A 13,001-nucleotide genomic window follows, 5' to 3' on the forward strand; every position below is an offset into this window, starting at 1 on the left:
TACTGTGGAACAAGGCAGTTTTGCTGCCGTACCAAAAGAATGTTGTACTTTTGATTAAAAAAATTTTAACTGTATTCACTTCACGGCAACTGCACACACATTTCAAAGGAACATCACATACACATCACAGACTCTTCACAGCGCCATCACATACACATCATGGCAATATCACAGACGCTTCACAGTCACATCACAGCAACATCACAAACACATCACAGCAAGATCACACGCAGTTCACCGCAACTTCACACACACTTTACGGCATTACTATAACATCTTAGCCAGGTATTGATCTTTCTGATCAGGAACATCACAAGAACCAAAAAGGAAATTCCAATTGAGTTTCCCGACTAATGTACAAGTGTTGGACATACTTCGAGAGTGTCTCAACAAAACAAGTAGCGACGACATCATGAAGATTTGTAATACCAATCGAGCATTCGGAGGCAACATCACAAACTGTTCACAGCAACATCACATACACATCACAGCAACTTCACAGACTGGTCACAGCAACATCACAGACTGTTCACAGCAACATCGCATACACATCACAGCAACATCCCATACACATCACAGCAACTCCACCGACTGTTCACAGTAACATCACAGACTGGTCACAGCAACATCCCATACACATCACAGCAACATCACACACTGGTCACAGCAACATCGCATACACATCACAGCTACATCACAGACTGTTCACAGCAACATCACAAACTGTTCACAGCAACATCACAAACTGTTCACTGCAACCTCACAGACTGGTCACAGCAACATCACATACACATCACAGCAACATCACAGACTGGTCACAGCAACAATAAATCAGCAGGGAAAGCATCATGGTATAACTTACACAACAAACATTGTGTACAACCAGATTCTTTGCTGACATTATTCCTATGTTATATTTCCTATTATGTTATTAACTGTATTGAATATTATTAAGTGCATGGCTACATGGGTAACATTATAGTAGTTTTAATGCACCTACCATTTGTAACTTCCAACCCCCAGTTCAAACAAATCAAATTACAGAGAGATTGTAAAATAAATTTTTCCTGGTTTTGAGCCTAGCCTTTAGTGGGAGTGCAGGCGACAGCAACATATCATACAGAGGGTATTAGTAACACTCATTTTGTGTGGGTATACCTAATTGAACAGTATAAACTATTCTGATGTAGAAGTTTTGTATTAGCTATAAACTTTGTCTAGGTTGTTTTTACAACAAATGATGATTGCGAGTGATAGTCACCAAATAAGCAATGTTGTGGCCCTTGCACCGCACATATTTCTTAGAGCTGGTGACTGTAGTTTTAAGCCCAGACCACTTTTCCTTGTGTGGAAGCAGGAATAAAGCAACCACAGTACATTATGAATACCTACATGGTAATCGTAAAGCTAGCTATAGATGACAAGTTTAGACTAAGTGTATACAGGAAGAACAAAGAGAGAAAGAACCAGCCTCTATTGGAAATATATAGAGTGCTGTGATGGAAATGGTGTCAACAATAATTGCCAACATGACTTGTCATATGCATGTTGTTGTATAGAAACTTCAGCACAGGCACACTCAGTCCACAAGTTTCATCAACAAGTAGTTGCTGGTGGAATGCTATCACCCAGTAATGAGAAATGCATGCATTTCAATAATTATTGCTCTTTATATTTTTTTACATACAAGTGCACCACATACTGGTGTGGTTATCTAATTATTTGTCACAACTATATGATTGGCATCTGCATTAACCTATCCACATTAAGGAATGTCCCTTTTTCACAGACTCACCATCAAAATTCTGTACTGCTGCCCATATTAACAGTGTTATGAAAATAATTGACCATAGCAAGGTTTGCACTGGAAACACTGATATGTTCTAGCAGAAAACAGATAAGGAGTCTTTAAAGATCAGGCAGGTTGGTTTATAACAAACACACAATAAATGTTCATGAAGTCCTTTTTGAGTTCAACATCTGGAGATTGCTGCCCAAAATTTAGAAAATCCCTGCATGTTATGGTGAACCGACACCAAAGATAACTGCAATCATGAAGTGATAGTACCTGTCCAGTGATAGTACCTGTCCAGTATTAGTAGTCACACAAACTACCGGTACTTGTCACCTAGTGAAAAAAGAGGAGACTCCACAATGGTGTAATTTCACCTACGAAAAAAACTGTAACACCTAAAGGACAAGCTCACTCAATCAATAAATGATACAGGGATTGACGTTGGCCAACAAATGAATGACGATCTTGTGTGCATCATGAAAAAGCAGAATTTCCACCACAGTCATTTCCAAATCTTTTTTGGGGATAGCACATGCAAGCTGCATTTGATAAGGACTCCAGAGCAATGAGGTGGCACCCATTGACAATAAAGTGGTGTTTATACCTTTAACACAAATCAAAGCGGTGCATATGAATTACTTCAGGATTCAGGTATGTGTTTAAACAAATGTATTACAAGGAATGCATGCAAATTATATAATATTTAAAGTGCAATTAAAATTCCATCTCAGCAAATGCTGAAAAACTACACTATACTTTGTTGCAGCAGCTACAAGATTTTCTACCTCAGTAGATCGACAGTTGATTGAAGCAGCTAATATTGCATCTTATTTGAATTTCAGAAATACGTAACAATTTAATATTAGTAAATGAAATGCACATAAAGAACAATTTGTCTATAATAAAAGGGTATATATGCACTCACACACATTTACTGCCATAAAAGCGTTTGATCCTTTCACATATATGTATAGCACTGACGGGTTTTATCAACATTGGGGATATATAAACAACCACTTATTGGAATATCAAATGTCTATATATGATTCAACTCCCCCACGACCAATGCTAGACTCCATTTGGTATTTGTGGTGACAGGATTGCTAGAATTTCCATATACACTTATGCTGCACTCACTGGAAAACAGATGGTTCACCCCTTTTGGGATACCGTGTCAAGGCTAGAGAGATGTGAATTTAAAGTAATGGCAGTAACTGCAGATGGTCTTTCAACTTCACAATTACAATTCGAAAGCCCTTGTTAACAAGACATTGAATCCATATAGCTAACTCAGTACGCAGTTTCGACAGTTAGATGGCTTATTTTCAGCAATAACTTCACTTTGATATAGAAAGGAATGTAGAAACACATGCATGCATCCACAATAGACTTATAATAACTTTTGACTGTATACAGGTAGCGCTACATGAATAATATTCTACAGTGCCTTGCAGCTACTGAACACCTAGACCAAAAGTGTATGTCCATGTCACTGATATCCCATTGAGATGGGATCTTTACAAAGTGTTGGTAAAGTGTGCATATATATTATATTATATGTGACATATTAATACTGTAACTTATCATTTGATGATAAATATGTGCAAAGGTAGAAAATTCCTTTCCCTCTGTAACTCCAGTGGGACTAAGACAGGTCCATTGGTATACAAGACCAGAATGTGTGTTGAATATTAATAGTGCGCATAGACAAACTACTTACTACCAACAAAATGCTCACAACTTTTTCACATTTTTGATTGACAGGATGAATGCAAGAAGACGTGTTCATGTTAAAGTAAGAAAATAGCTGCATGTGTGCTATGCAAGTCTAAACAATAATAACATGTCACCCTCTTCCATACTTAGCGATTGGCAGGCTATATAAGTAACTTGTTTTAAATGTTTAAGACAATACTGCAGGATTGATGATAATCACTTAAGACAAAGTTTTCCTTCGTGGACATATTGCACATGAAGGCTATAATAGCACAGAAAACTACAAGAAAGTACCAGTGCATACACATGACACAGTCAGTATATATAACCACTTGTCTATTTTTATATATAGAAGAAATCCTTTGAACTATATGCTATCTGTTACTATCCGGGAGACTCCCCATTTAGTGGTCACTATATGTGGCTGACTGTAAATGGGGCCAATAATGAAATGTATGACAACATACATCCTGTCACGATGTGTGGATTAGTGTGTAACTGGTTGTTGTATTAGTGTCACCATTGTACCATCTCCCTGCGAGCCATCCAACAGAGATGGCCATATATGTATAGTGAAATTTTGTACATGTTGACTAATACAATTGTATTATGCTATAGGATCATACCATTTGTACATACACTGTTGGTAATAACAGATTGAACAGACTCCACAAAAGTAAACAGATATTTGAAATCAAAGAAGTATCATTTAGTCTATCAATATTTTTTCTTTTACAGGTTCTTTTAACTTTGTGGCATACTTTGACGCATCGTAATATTAATTATTGCAGTCAAACAATCTGGAACAATTAGCCACAAATTGTCGTAACCCGCAGCAGCTGAACTTGCAAGGAAATACAGAGTGTATTGGAAACTTAAAACTATAACACAAAAATGCAACCTGCAAGGACTGAATTTCGTTAATATTTCAACAGTAGAGAGCCATACAGCATTATGGGAGATTTTAGCAAACTCTGATTTGACCACTATTATATACCATCATGTGAACTACAGTTATATACCATTTCACACAACTTGGACCAGTGACCCTCCACCAGCTGATACTCTGATTTAACTATAAAGTAAAGACATAAAAGGAATTTGAGGGCATATGTAAGACAAGGGAGGATCACACCTTAGCAAGTAACCATGCTTACTTACTGGAATTTATTATTTTCGTCAAATCTAATTAGATTTGCTGTTGCTCCACTTTGATTTTGTACATAAGAAACAAGTCAAGAACAACCACAAAGGATAAGAACAGAAATTTATGTCACAACAAGAAAGTCAATTGAATGATAGCTCCTGTAATAGATTAAATGATACAGTGGGACCTCCATTATCCAAATACCAGTTATCAGTGGTCAGATAAACATTTTTACATGTACAATTCTAGCTAATTACTCTAATAGAACACATGCACTTACAATGTACACCTATTCACAAAATAATTCCTCAATCAATCAATCTATCAAGGAATTAAATTCTTGTTGTATGCTAGAGCAGTATACCAGTATTAAACCATTATATCTCAATTATTACAGCATAACTCAAGTCATTACAAATCACAATTCTTATTACAACGAACAGATGAATTGGAGGCAAGACCTAACCAAACAACAACACTGAATGGTTCACAAGACATGTACTTAAGACTCCAGCTGCATCCATCACAAATTATTAGTAAAAGGTAAGCAGGTGTGCATGACAAACAAGCTACAAGCTACCTTATACTACAGAGCCTATATCTGACTGTCTCTGGGAAAACCGGTCCTTTCGCCTATTTAAAGTATTGAGAAACCCCCGTTTTAAATATTCAGAGTGTTAAATGTAGCTTGCCAATGGTGGTAGCTACGCATACCAAATTTTCACACATTTTACAATAATTTATTACCTTCCAGATCATCCATTGAAGAAGTAGTCAACAGCTAAGTTTCCCGCCATTTTAGATAGTTTTTAAACTGAGGTTGGCTGTATTAGGCGAGCTCCAAAAGGGGTGGGAGGCGGAAAAGATGCTGTATAAAATTTGAAGAGGAATGTTTTGGGATGAATTAGGCCAAGTTATGGGCCATTCAGGGCTCAAAACTTGCTAAAATGAAAGGAAATTTACAGCACAGGTCATTGTCCAATACCACGGAGCTGTACAGCCACACACAGCCATCTCTTGGTTGGCCAGGGCTCCATAAAGACCCCAGACCACTCGTACGGCTTGCCACTGTGCTTGATAAAGCAGCCAGCAAAAGTAGACCACTTTACTCTGGTCGACTGTGACAGTGAAATTTGATAGTGCATCCATAAAGTTGTGTGTTTGTATGAAAAAACGAACTTCCTGTCTTGGGCGATAAGACTGGTTTTCGCAGATTCGGTCACATATAAGCTAGCCTAGCCTAGACAATTAGGATTCATGGTGATAGATGTGGTCAACAGGTAAAACTGTGAACAAGCTTTCAGCAACAATGGGCTAGCAAGCTTTGTGTGTCAAGCTCTATATCAGCCTGCCATTTACATTGATGAGGCAGCTGGAATCTCAGTAATAACAGGTGCTATTTCATGTCAACAAGTTCTATTTCATGTCAACAAGTTCACTAATGACATGGTCCCACACAAACTAAACCACTACTATAAACTTACACATAACCAGATTTCAAAATCCAAAGAACACTCTATAATTTTATTAAACTAGTGGTACAAGTCTTCAGCACTAAACAACAGATAAAGTCTGAGTGATACACAACCCACATATCCTTCATGCATACCAGATAGAGCATAAGAGCTCTGACAAACATACAGTACACATTGCCACAATGAAAAATTGCCTAAACAACTAGCCATAATAACCTAGTAAGTGCCATGCAACATTAATTGTTCTAGTATCTCAAATCACTAAACATTAGAACCAATAGAGCAAAACATAAGCTGTTTACCATTAGAACCAATACAGCAAAACCCGAGGCTAAACCACAACATGCAGCGTTGCAGCTATTTAATAATAAAGCTACTCTATATCTCGGGATTGAAAGCTTTGAAATATGTGAATTGTCCAACTGAGGACAGCTAGGCCATGTCGCATTGAAATAGCTGTGCACTAGTACTGCCACACTACCGGGGTAATAAAATGTTAGCATGCGTACAATACAATAACTTCATGTACTTAACTTGCGTGGAGAAGAAGTTGGTGCCACTCTAACTTCAGGTGTTCTCTTGCTTGTAGGTTAGTCTCAACACTGCTTACAGAGCTATGGAGGTTGTGTTTCTGACGTAGATATTCATATCTTGGACAACAACAAGTTTTCTCAACAGTCCAAAGTTTCCGAATTCCTTCCCTCTCTCCTATCCTTTCCGTAGCAACCAAATCAAATCATGTGATTCATGACATGTTTTAAAATTAACGCCCGCCCTCAATCGCCACACATCACGTGATACATACTTAACCTCTTGTATTGAATCTGTACGAGGTTGTTTACCACGTAGAAGGGTAGTCTGGCGCCGCCCGCCCCTTCGCATAAAGTAAGGCAACCTATTCTCGTACTTATTTTGACCATATAGTTCAATAGTGCACAAGGCCTTATTTTGAACTATATGGTCGAAGTGTCTGGTAGAGGATACACGGATACTATCTGGGCGCTTGTACTGTTCTAGATCAGGATTCTCTAGCGGATACTGATCAGTTCAAATGTTTTCGTGATGACCGGGTGAACAGTACGTGGTAGTGATTGTGGAGAAGTGACTATGACAGTGATTGTTCAGTTGCTGAACCAGACCAGAAGCTGAGTGAAGGTGAATTCTCACTATAAAGGGAATGAGGGGTACGTACCTTGGTACGTACGGTCCAGCTTTCATGGGTATAGCTCCTAGCCTCCATCCTACCCATGCAAGTTTATGCCTTTCAGTGAACTGGTCTATGGTGGTTAGATCATTTACTAGACTGATGAAAATTAAGAAGCACTCCCATTTCCCCGCTTGTGTTGTGTTGGAACATGAATCTATGGTTGTAACTTCTGAACTTTGGCTACAGACAATTAAGAGTTGCTTCATCAGCCTGCAGCTAGTAGTGGCACAGGTATATCTGCTACCACTGAGGTTGGCTTCCACATTAGCAGATAAATAGGGTATGGTTTATAGCTAGTTGATACTTGAAGTGCAGGCTTTCTTTTTTCATTGTTGAGAGCAATGTACCTGTCATGTGTTATGCACCTATCAGTGTCCACCTCCCCACCTTGGAGTAGGGTGGGGCAGGGGATTTAACAAACTCTAGTGTCAAATTTCCTAGTGATGTGCCAATAAGAGATTTATCCCATTAGCCGATATTGAAATCAATGGCCGATACCGATCCGATGTTTGCCAAAATTTCACACATTTTTGTTATTTTATTTTTGATGAAAACAATGGCAGTAAAGTTAATCAACTAAGTAATCTGCTAATAATTACTGTTATTGATATTGCTGAAATTTGGCTGATAAACTGATTTCTGATTATTTACCAATTAATTGGTGCGTCACTAAAATTTCCCAGTGCTGGGACAAGAAGCTTGTTGAAACCCCACTACGTCCCTACCTTTAAAGAGGGATGTTTGAGTTATCTGTAAAAAGGCTTACACTAGACTGATCCCAAGTCAATCACACAGTAGCATATGGAAAAATTGCAGCCTCAGAACCTCAAAAGAAGCAGAAATGTTTGTGAGGTATGCTTGACCATACCTTTTATATTAATACACTTGGGGCGGTTTTTATAGTGTTTAACATTAGTGGCAAGTGATATGTACCCTTTGCTTCCTTATATGTTTAGTATCCATGACTACTTATGTGTCTAGAATTGGTATTCCATAGCAGAAAGCATGGACTTGTTTTTGCACAGATTGATGGCTTACATGTGTGCTGTACTATAGTAACAGTTGTACTATCTTGTTGTACTCTCTTGAAAGTCTGTGTATGTGTGTTTTCTGCACAGAAATGTTTTCAACAGTTTTGCAATGCAGGTTACTGCAGTCTGCTACATAGCTATAGAATCTTAATTTTTTTTGTAACCTCTTCCATGGCCATTTTGTATACATACGTAATGATATATGTATCAAACACACACACACACATGTTTTATTGCTGTACTTTGTATTGGTGAGGTCAGACGGAAGTGTGTACTTTATATCCATATTGTGCATCCGGCTGCACACTTCAAAGCTGCTAATCTAATCTGTGTTTGTTACACCTACATCTGTAGGAAAAGAAGTGCTGTATTAGCAGATCATGGACCAGTGGATCATGGATCAATGGATCATGTGAAAGGTAGTGTGTGTTTATGTGGCCGTATATTGTCATATGATCACTTAACAGCTGGACATCCCTTTTTCACTGAATCTTCACAATTGTTCACCAACGCCTTATGTAGGCACTTTGGCAAATAATGTAACGTTATGTGCTTGTACCCAATTTCTTGCTTGTTTGAACAAAAAAATTATTGTGCATATCTACCCAGCTGTATTAGTGGAACCTGGCATTAACTGCAGCAGTAAATTCCAACTGTTACTGTATGTTATGTCGCTAACTTAGTGGGTTAATACCCATGCTTGTCTTCACCTATGTGACATGTTATACATAGCGTCCTACTTATTACCAGTCCTACCCTTGATGCTGGCATCTGAGCAGTGCATCCCCAGTATTCCGGTGGGCAGAGACAAAGGAACCTTACTTGCTTTAAGCGTGAATAAGCTCTTCCAACCCACCAAGAATTACCCAGAACTTACATGCACACAAGTTTAGCAAATAAAGTTTGACTAATTTCGTATAATCATTATTGAACATATTGTAGCTAATAGGCAAAAAAAGTTTTGGCAACTTAGTCCCTCTAAACTCCCATTGTTTATGTCAAGTGTACATGTATATATCTGTACTGTGTGTGTGTGTGTGTGTGTGTGTGTGTGTGTGTGTGTGTGTGTGTGTGTGTGTGTGTGTGTGTGTGTGTGTACGTGTGTGTGTGTGTGTGTGTACGTGTGTGTGTGTGTGTGTGTGTGTGTGTGTGTGTGTGTACGTGTGTGTGTATACGTGTGTGTGTGTACACATGCATGTGTACAAGTGCGTGCGTGTGTGTGTGTACACGGGTGTATGTGTGTGGGTGTGCATGTATCTCCTGTGGGTTACTTACTTGTCCTGCCTCACTGAGAATTGAAGTTATAGCAATTACCAGGTTGGTGAGCACACACAGACACAGACACACATACAAACACACACACAGAGATCCTTCGCCTACTGTGCTAGCACAGTCATACCTATTAGGGCTGAGCGATACTGCCATTTTAGTATCACGATTGATACTAATGCCACTATTCACGATACTGAATAGTTCACGATACTTACAAATAAGTCAATCATAGCTGGTGCTACATAGCATATTGCTCAGCATTCCTGCAGGAAGTCCTTATAGGTGATAGCAAACTAGCCACTATCATCATTGTTTACAATAACAGTTATTGTAACACATGCTTTGAGGTTGTTATGGTGTTCACACCTCTCTGCAGGGGAAACCAGATGGGTGGACTTAATCATTTACAAGGATTCTTAGCCTAACAAATGGATTTTCAATCAATTCAATGACAATAATGTACAGGCTAGCTGATAACAAAATATCGCGATATCGATACTTTCAAAATATCGCTAAAACGGTAGTATCGCTCAGCCCTAATACCTATCCAGTTGTCCAGCACTGGGACACTTGTACACTACTCAGGCACTATGAGTCAGTGCAGACAAATCCTCCTGGTGCTTGGTTGTTGTCACTGTTGTTGTTTTCTTGAGAAAGAAACTTTGCATGTCTCGTATAATAGTGAAACTTTGTGTACCCACACATTTGTTTGTAAAGCACTCCTGTGGGGGCCCTATCGTGTACATGAATGCTTATACTGTAGCACCTGAGTAGTGCACAGGTGTATCCCAGTTAGAGTTGAGCGATAGTACAACTATCACGATTGATAGCAACTTTTATATCACGATAACGGTAGTATCACGATAGTTATTAGCAGTTATTAAAGATACTCAACTTCACGTATACAGCACATGAATACTCCAATTATGTACACACCACTTATCTGCTTTTCTAACACTCCACTAATAAATGTTATGTGTCAGTATTATAATTGTTATCTTTTTTGTCCACGTTCAAGCTACCAGTCTTATATAGTTTTCTGAACTTCAACACTATCATGTTTGCTTTTGTTATCCATATTTTTGACTAAGCACAGATATGAATAAGTAATCATGATAGCACGATAGTATACTATCAAGGTCACGATTGTTAATAGCTATCACGATAATCGATTGATTGCCACTATCGCTCAGCTCTAATCCCAGTGCTGGTACCTGGGCCAGTAGGTGTGACCACACATACAGCAACCCAAATTATTTTTGGTTTTGCCTGCATGTTTTAGTGTAGTCTGTTTATGTGTGTTAGTATGTGACAATGTGAGTAGTGAAGGGTAAATGATGTGGCTGTGAAGTTTTTATGTGTACTACGGCACAGTAGTTGTTACTGGCAAGGTAACTACCATATAGTGTTGCATATAATACCATCAATTTCACCAAATTATCAGTGTGGGTGTTGCTATAGTAACTGTTGAATACTCATTCAAATAAGTATGTACATCTTTATTTAGTAGTGCAGTCCCCTGCGTACGATGACTACTCCAGGTAAACAAACAAGGTGTGTTAAATCATGGTGTTTGGATGCCTTTACTTCTATGTATACAGTTGTCCAAGTAAAGTGACAAGAGGTTGTCTCGGTCAAGAATCCCAAAGAGTTTGTTCAGTTGGTGAGCCATTGACTGGATATGTGACCAAGTCTGACAAAACCAGGCTTATAGCCCAAAAAATGCATAATACTTAATTTTCTTTATAAGTTATAACAATTCTGTAAAGTTCCCACACAAGTGGTCGAAATGTTAATTTGTTATCATGTTCGGCGAGAAAGTTATTATTATACATATGTCAGACTTTTGAAAAGTGGTCAAAATTTGACAGGCTATATAAGCCTGGTTTTGTCAGACCTGATCACATTATATTGTACATTAGATGCGATACCTACCATTGAAAGTGATTTGTTACTATTCAATGTGATCAAAAATTTCTTTGATGTTCTTGCTAAAATCATGTTTCATTGAAAGTAGCTAGCAGGCTTAACACCAGTTATACTGATTCCTTAAAATGTGTTAAAGCATACGTCAAACATTTACAGGGCACCTTAGATTTCTAGTAATATGGTATTCTGAACTTTTGTGTCACATCATGTGAGGTTGAGGCAGCAAGTTGATGTACGTATGTGGTACTGACCTTATGTAGCACTGACAACTTTCAGTTGCGTATTATATTATTGTAATGCCTGCCAATCTTGGGTCGTATAGAGAGTTTGCCTTATGCACACTGTAGCTTCAGTCACATCTAATGATGGTAGTTGAAGTGTGACTTACGTGTATGTACCCCAATAGTACGTGGCATTTTACTGTTGGAGTATTGGCTTACATACGTTAAGGGGATTGTAATGGTAGCTTTTTGGTAGTGTCACAGTGTGTTTGGGTAATTGTGTGCGTATGTGCTATCTTACTGTATGCCAGTTGCATGTGTGCTATAGAGAAGGCTACTAACAGGATTGTGAAAGTGTGGCTTGGAGAAAAGTCTCCTGCATGTGTACATGAGTTACTTACTTTGTAACGATTGTGTGCTATTTTCATTTGTATTTTTTTTGAGTGTGTCCCCTGCATGCATTGTCTGAAACATAAGATTATTAGTTAGACGTCTTGAAATTGGTATCCGTACATTAAGAATTGGATTTGTACAATACACTAGTGAACAAGAAGTCTGCTAGCATGGAGTGTACCATCATAAAGAAGTCTGGCTTACCAGTTGTTAGCCTGAGTTTGTAATGAAAGTGGCTAACAAGTTATAAGCCTTATTTCACCACATAACTGTATTTTGAGACACCAATTGCAATGTATCAAAAATTCATAATAATCATGCATGGTAAGTACATACTGGAAATGTTTTTAGCAACTGTCATGGCAACAGTTGCTAAGCAATTGTTGGCAGGGATTACCAAATTTATGAATTTAGCTTTTTTTTTCCCTTACAGTTAATTGTGGTCATGTCACAAACTGAAGACTTGCAAGGAGAGATCGATGCAATTATTAGGTAAGCTGATACAAATAATTGCGTATGTAGACTTTAGCTTATCGTCATTGTATATTGTATAGGAGGAGAATAGCATACTCAGTTTCAAGTACCATCCGAGTTCTAAGAAAGTTGAAAAATGTTTCATTATACAGTACTGTTACTGTATGACTGTAGTACTTTTTCATGTACTGTATGTTAAAATAGTTGTAAGGAATCTGAAACTCAATAAAGTTGTATAGTGTTGTACACGTAAGTTAAGCAAGATTCTCAATGCCGCTGTTAACCATATAATTACCTAGCCTACTATACATCATTTATAATATTTAACTTGGTGTTAATCA

The 13,001-nt window shown here is 38.1% G+C and overlaps 1 long non-coding RNA gene across 3 annotated transcripts; it reads left to right on the forward strand.

Moving 5' to 3' along the window:
- The first annotated feature begins 6,995 nt into the window (after positions 1-6,995).
- LOC136249587 (uncharacterized) lies at positions 6,996-13,001 on the forward strand. 3 transcript variants are annotated; one of them, XR_010698284.1, is made up of 6 exons: positions 6,996-7,317; positions 8,726-8,790; positions 11,151-11,197; positions 11,245-11,306; positions 12,620-12,678; positions 12,741-13,001. It is a non-coding gene; the product is annotated as an uncharacterized lncRNA (long non-coding RNA). The 3 variants fall into 3 exon arrangements; XR_010698283.1 differs by having other exon boundaries at positions 6,996-7,288; positions 12,741-13,000; XR_010698285.1 differs by lacking the exon at positions 6,996-7,317 and adding an exon at positions 7,408-8,192.

This window comes from Dysidea avara, chromosome 3, assembly GCF_963678975.1.
Source record: "Dysidea avara chromosome 3, odDysAvar1.4, whole genome shotgun sequence".
Lineage (NCBI taxonomy): Eukaryota > Metazoa > Porifera > Demospongiae > Dictyoceratida > Dysideidae > Dysidea > Dysidea avara.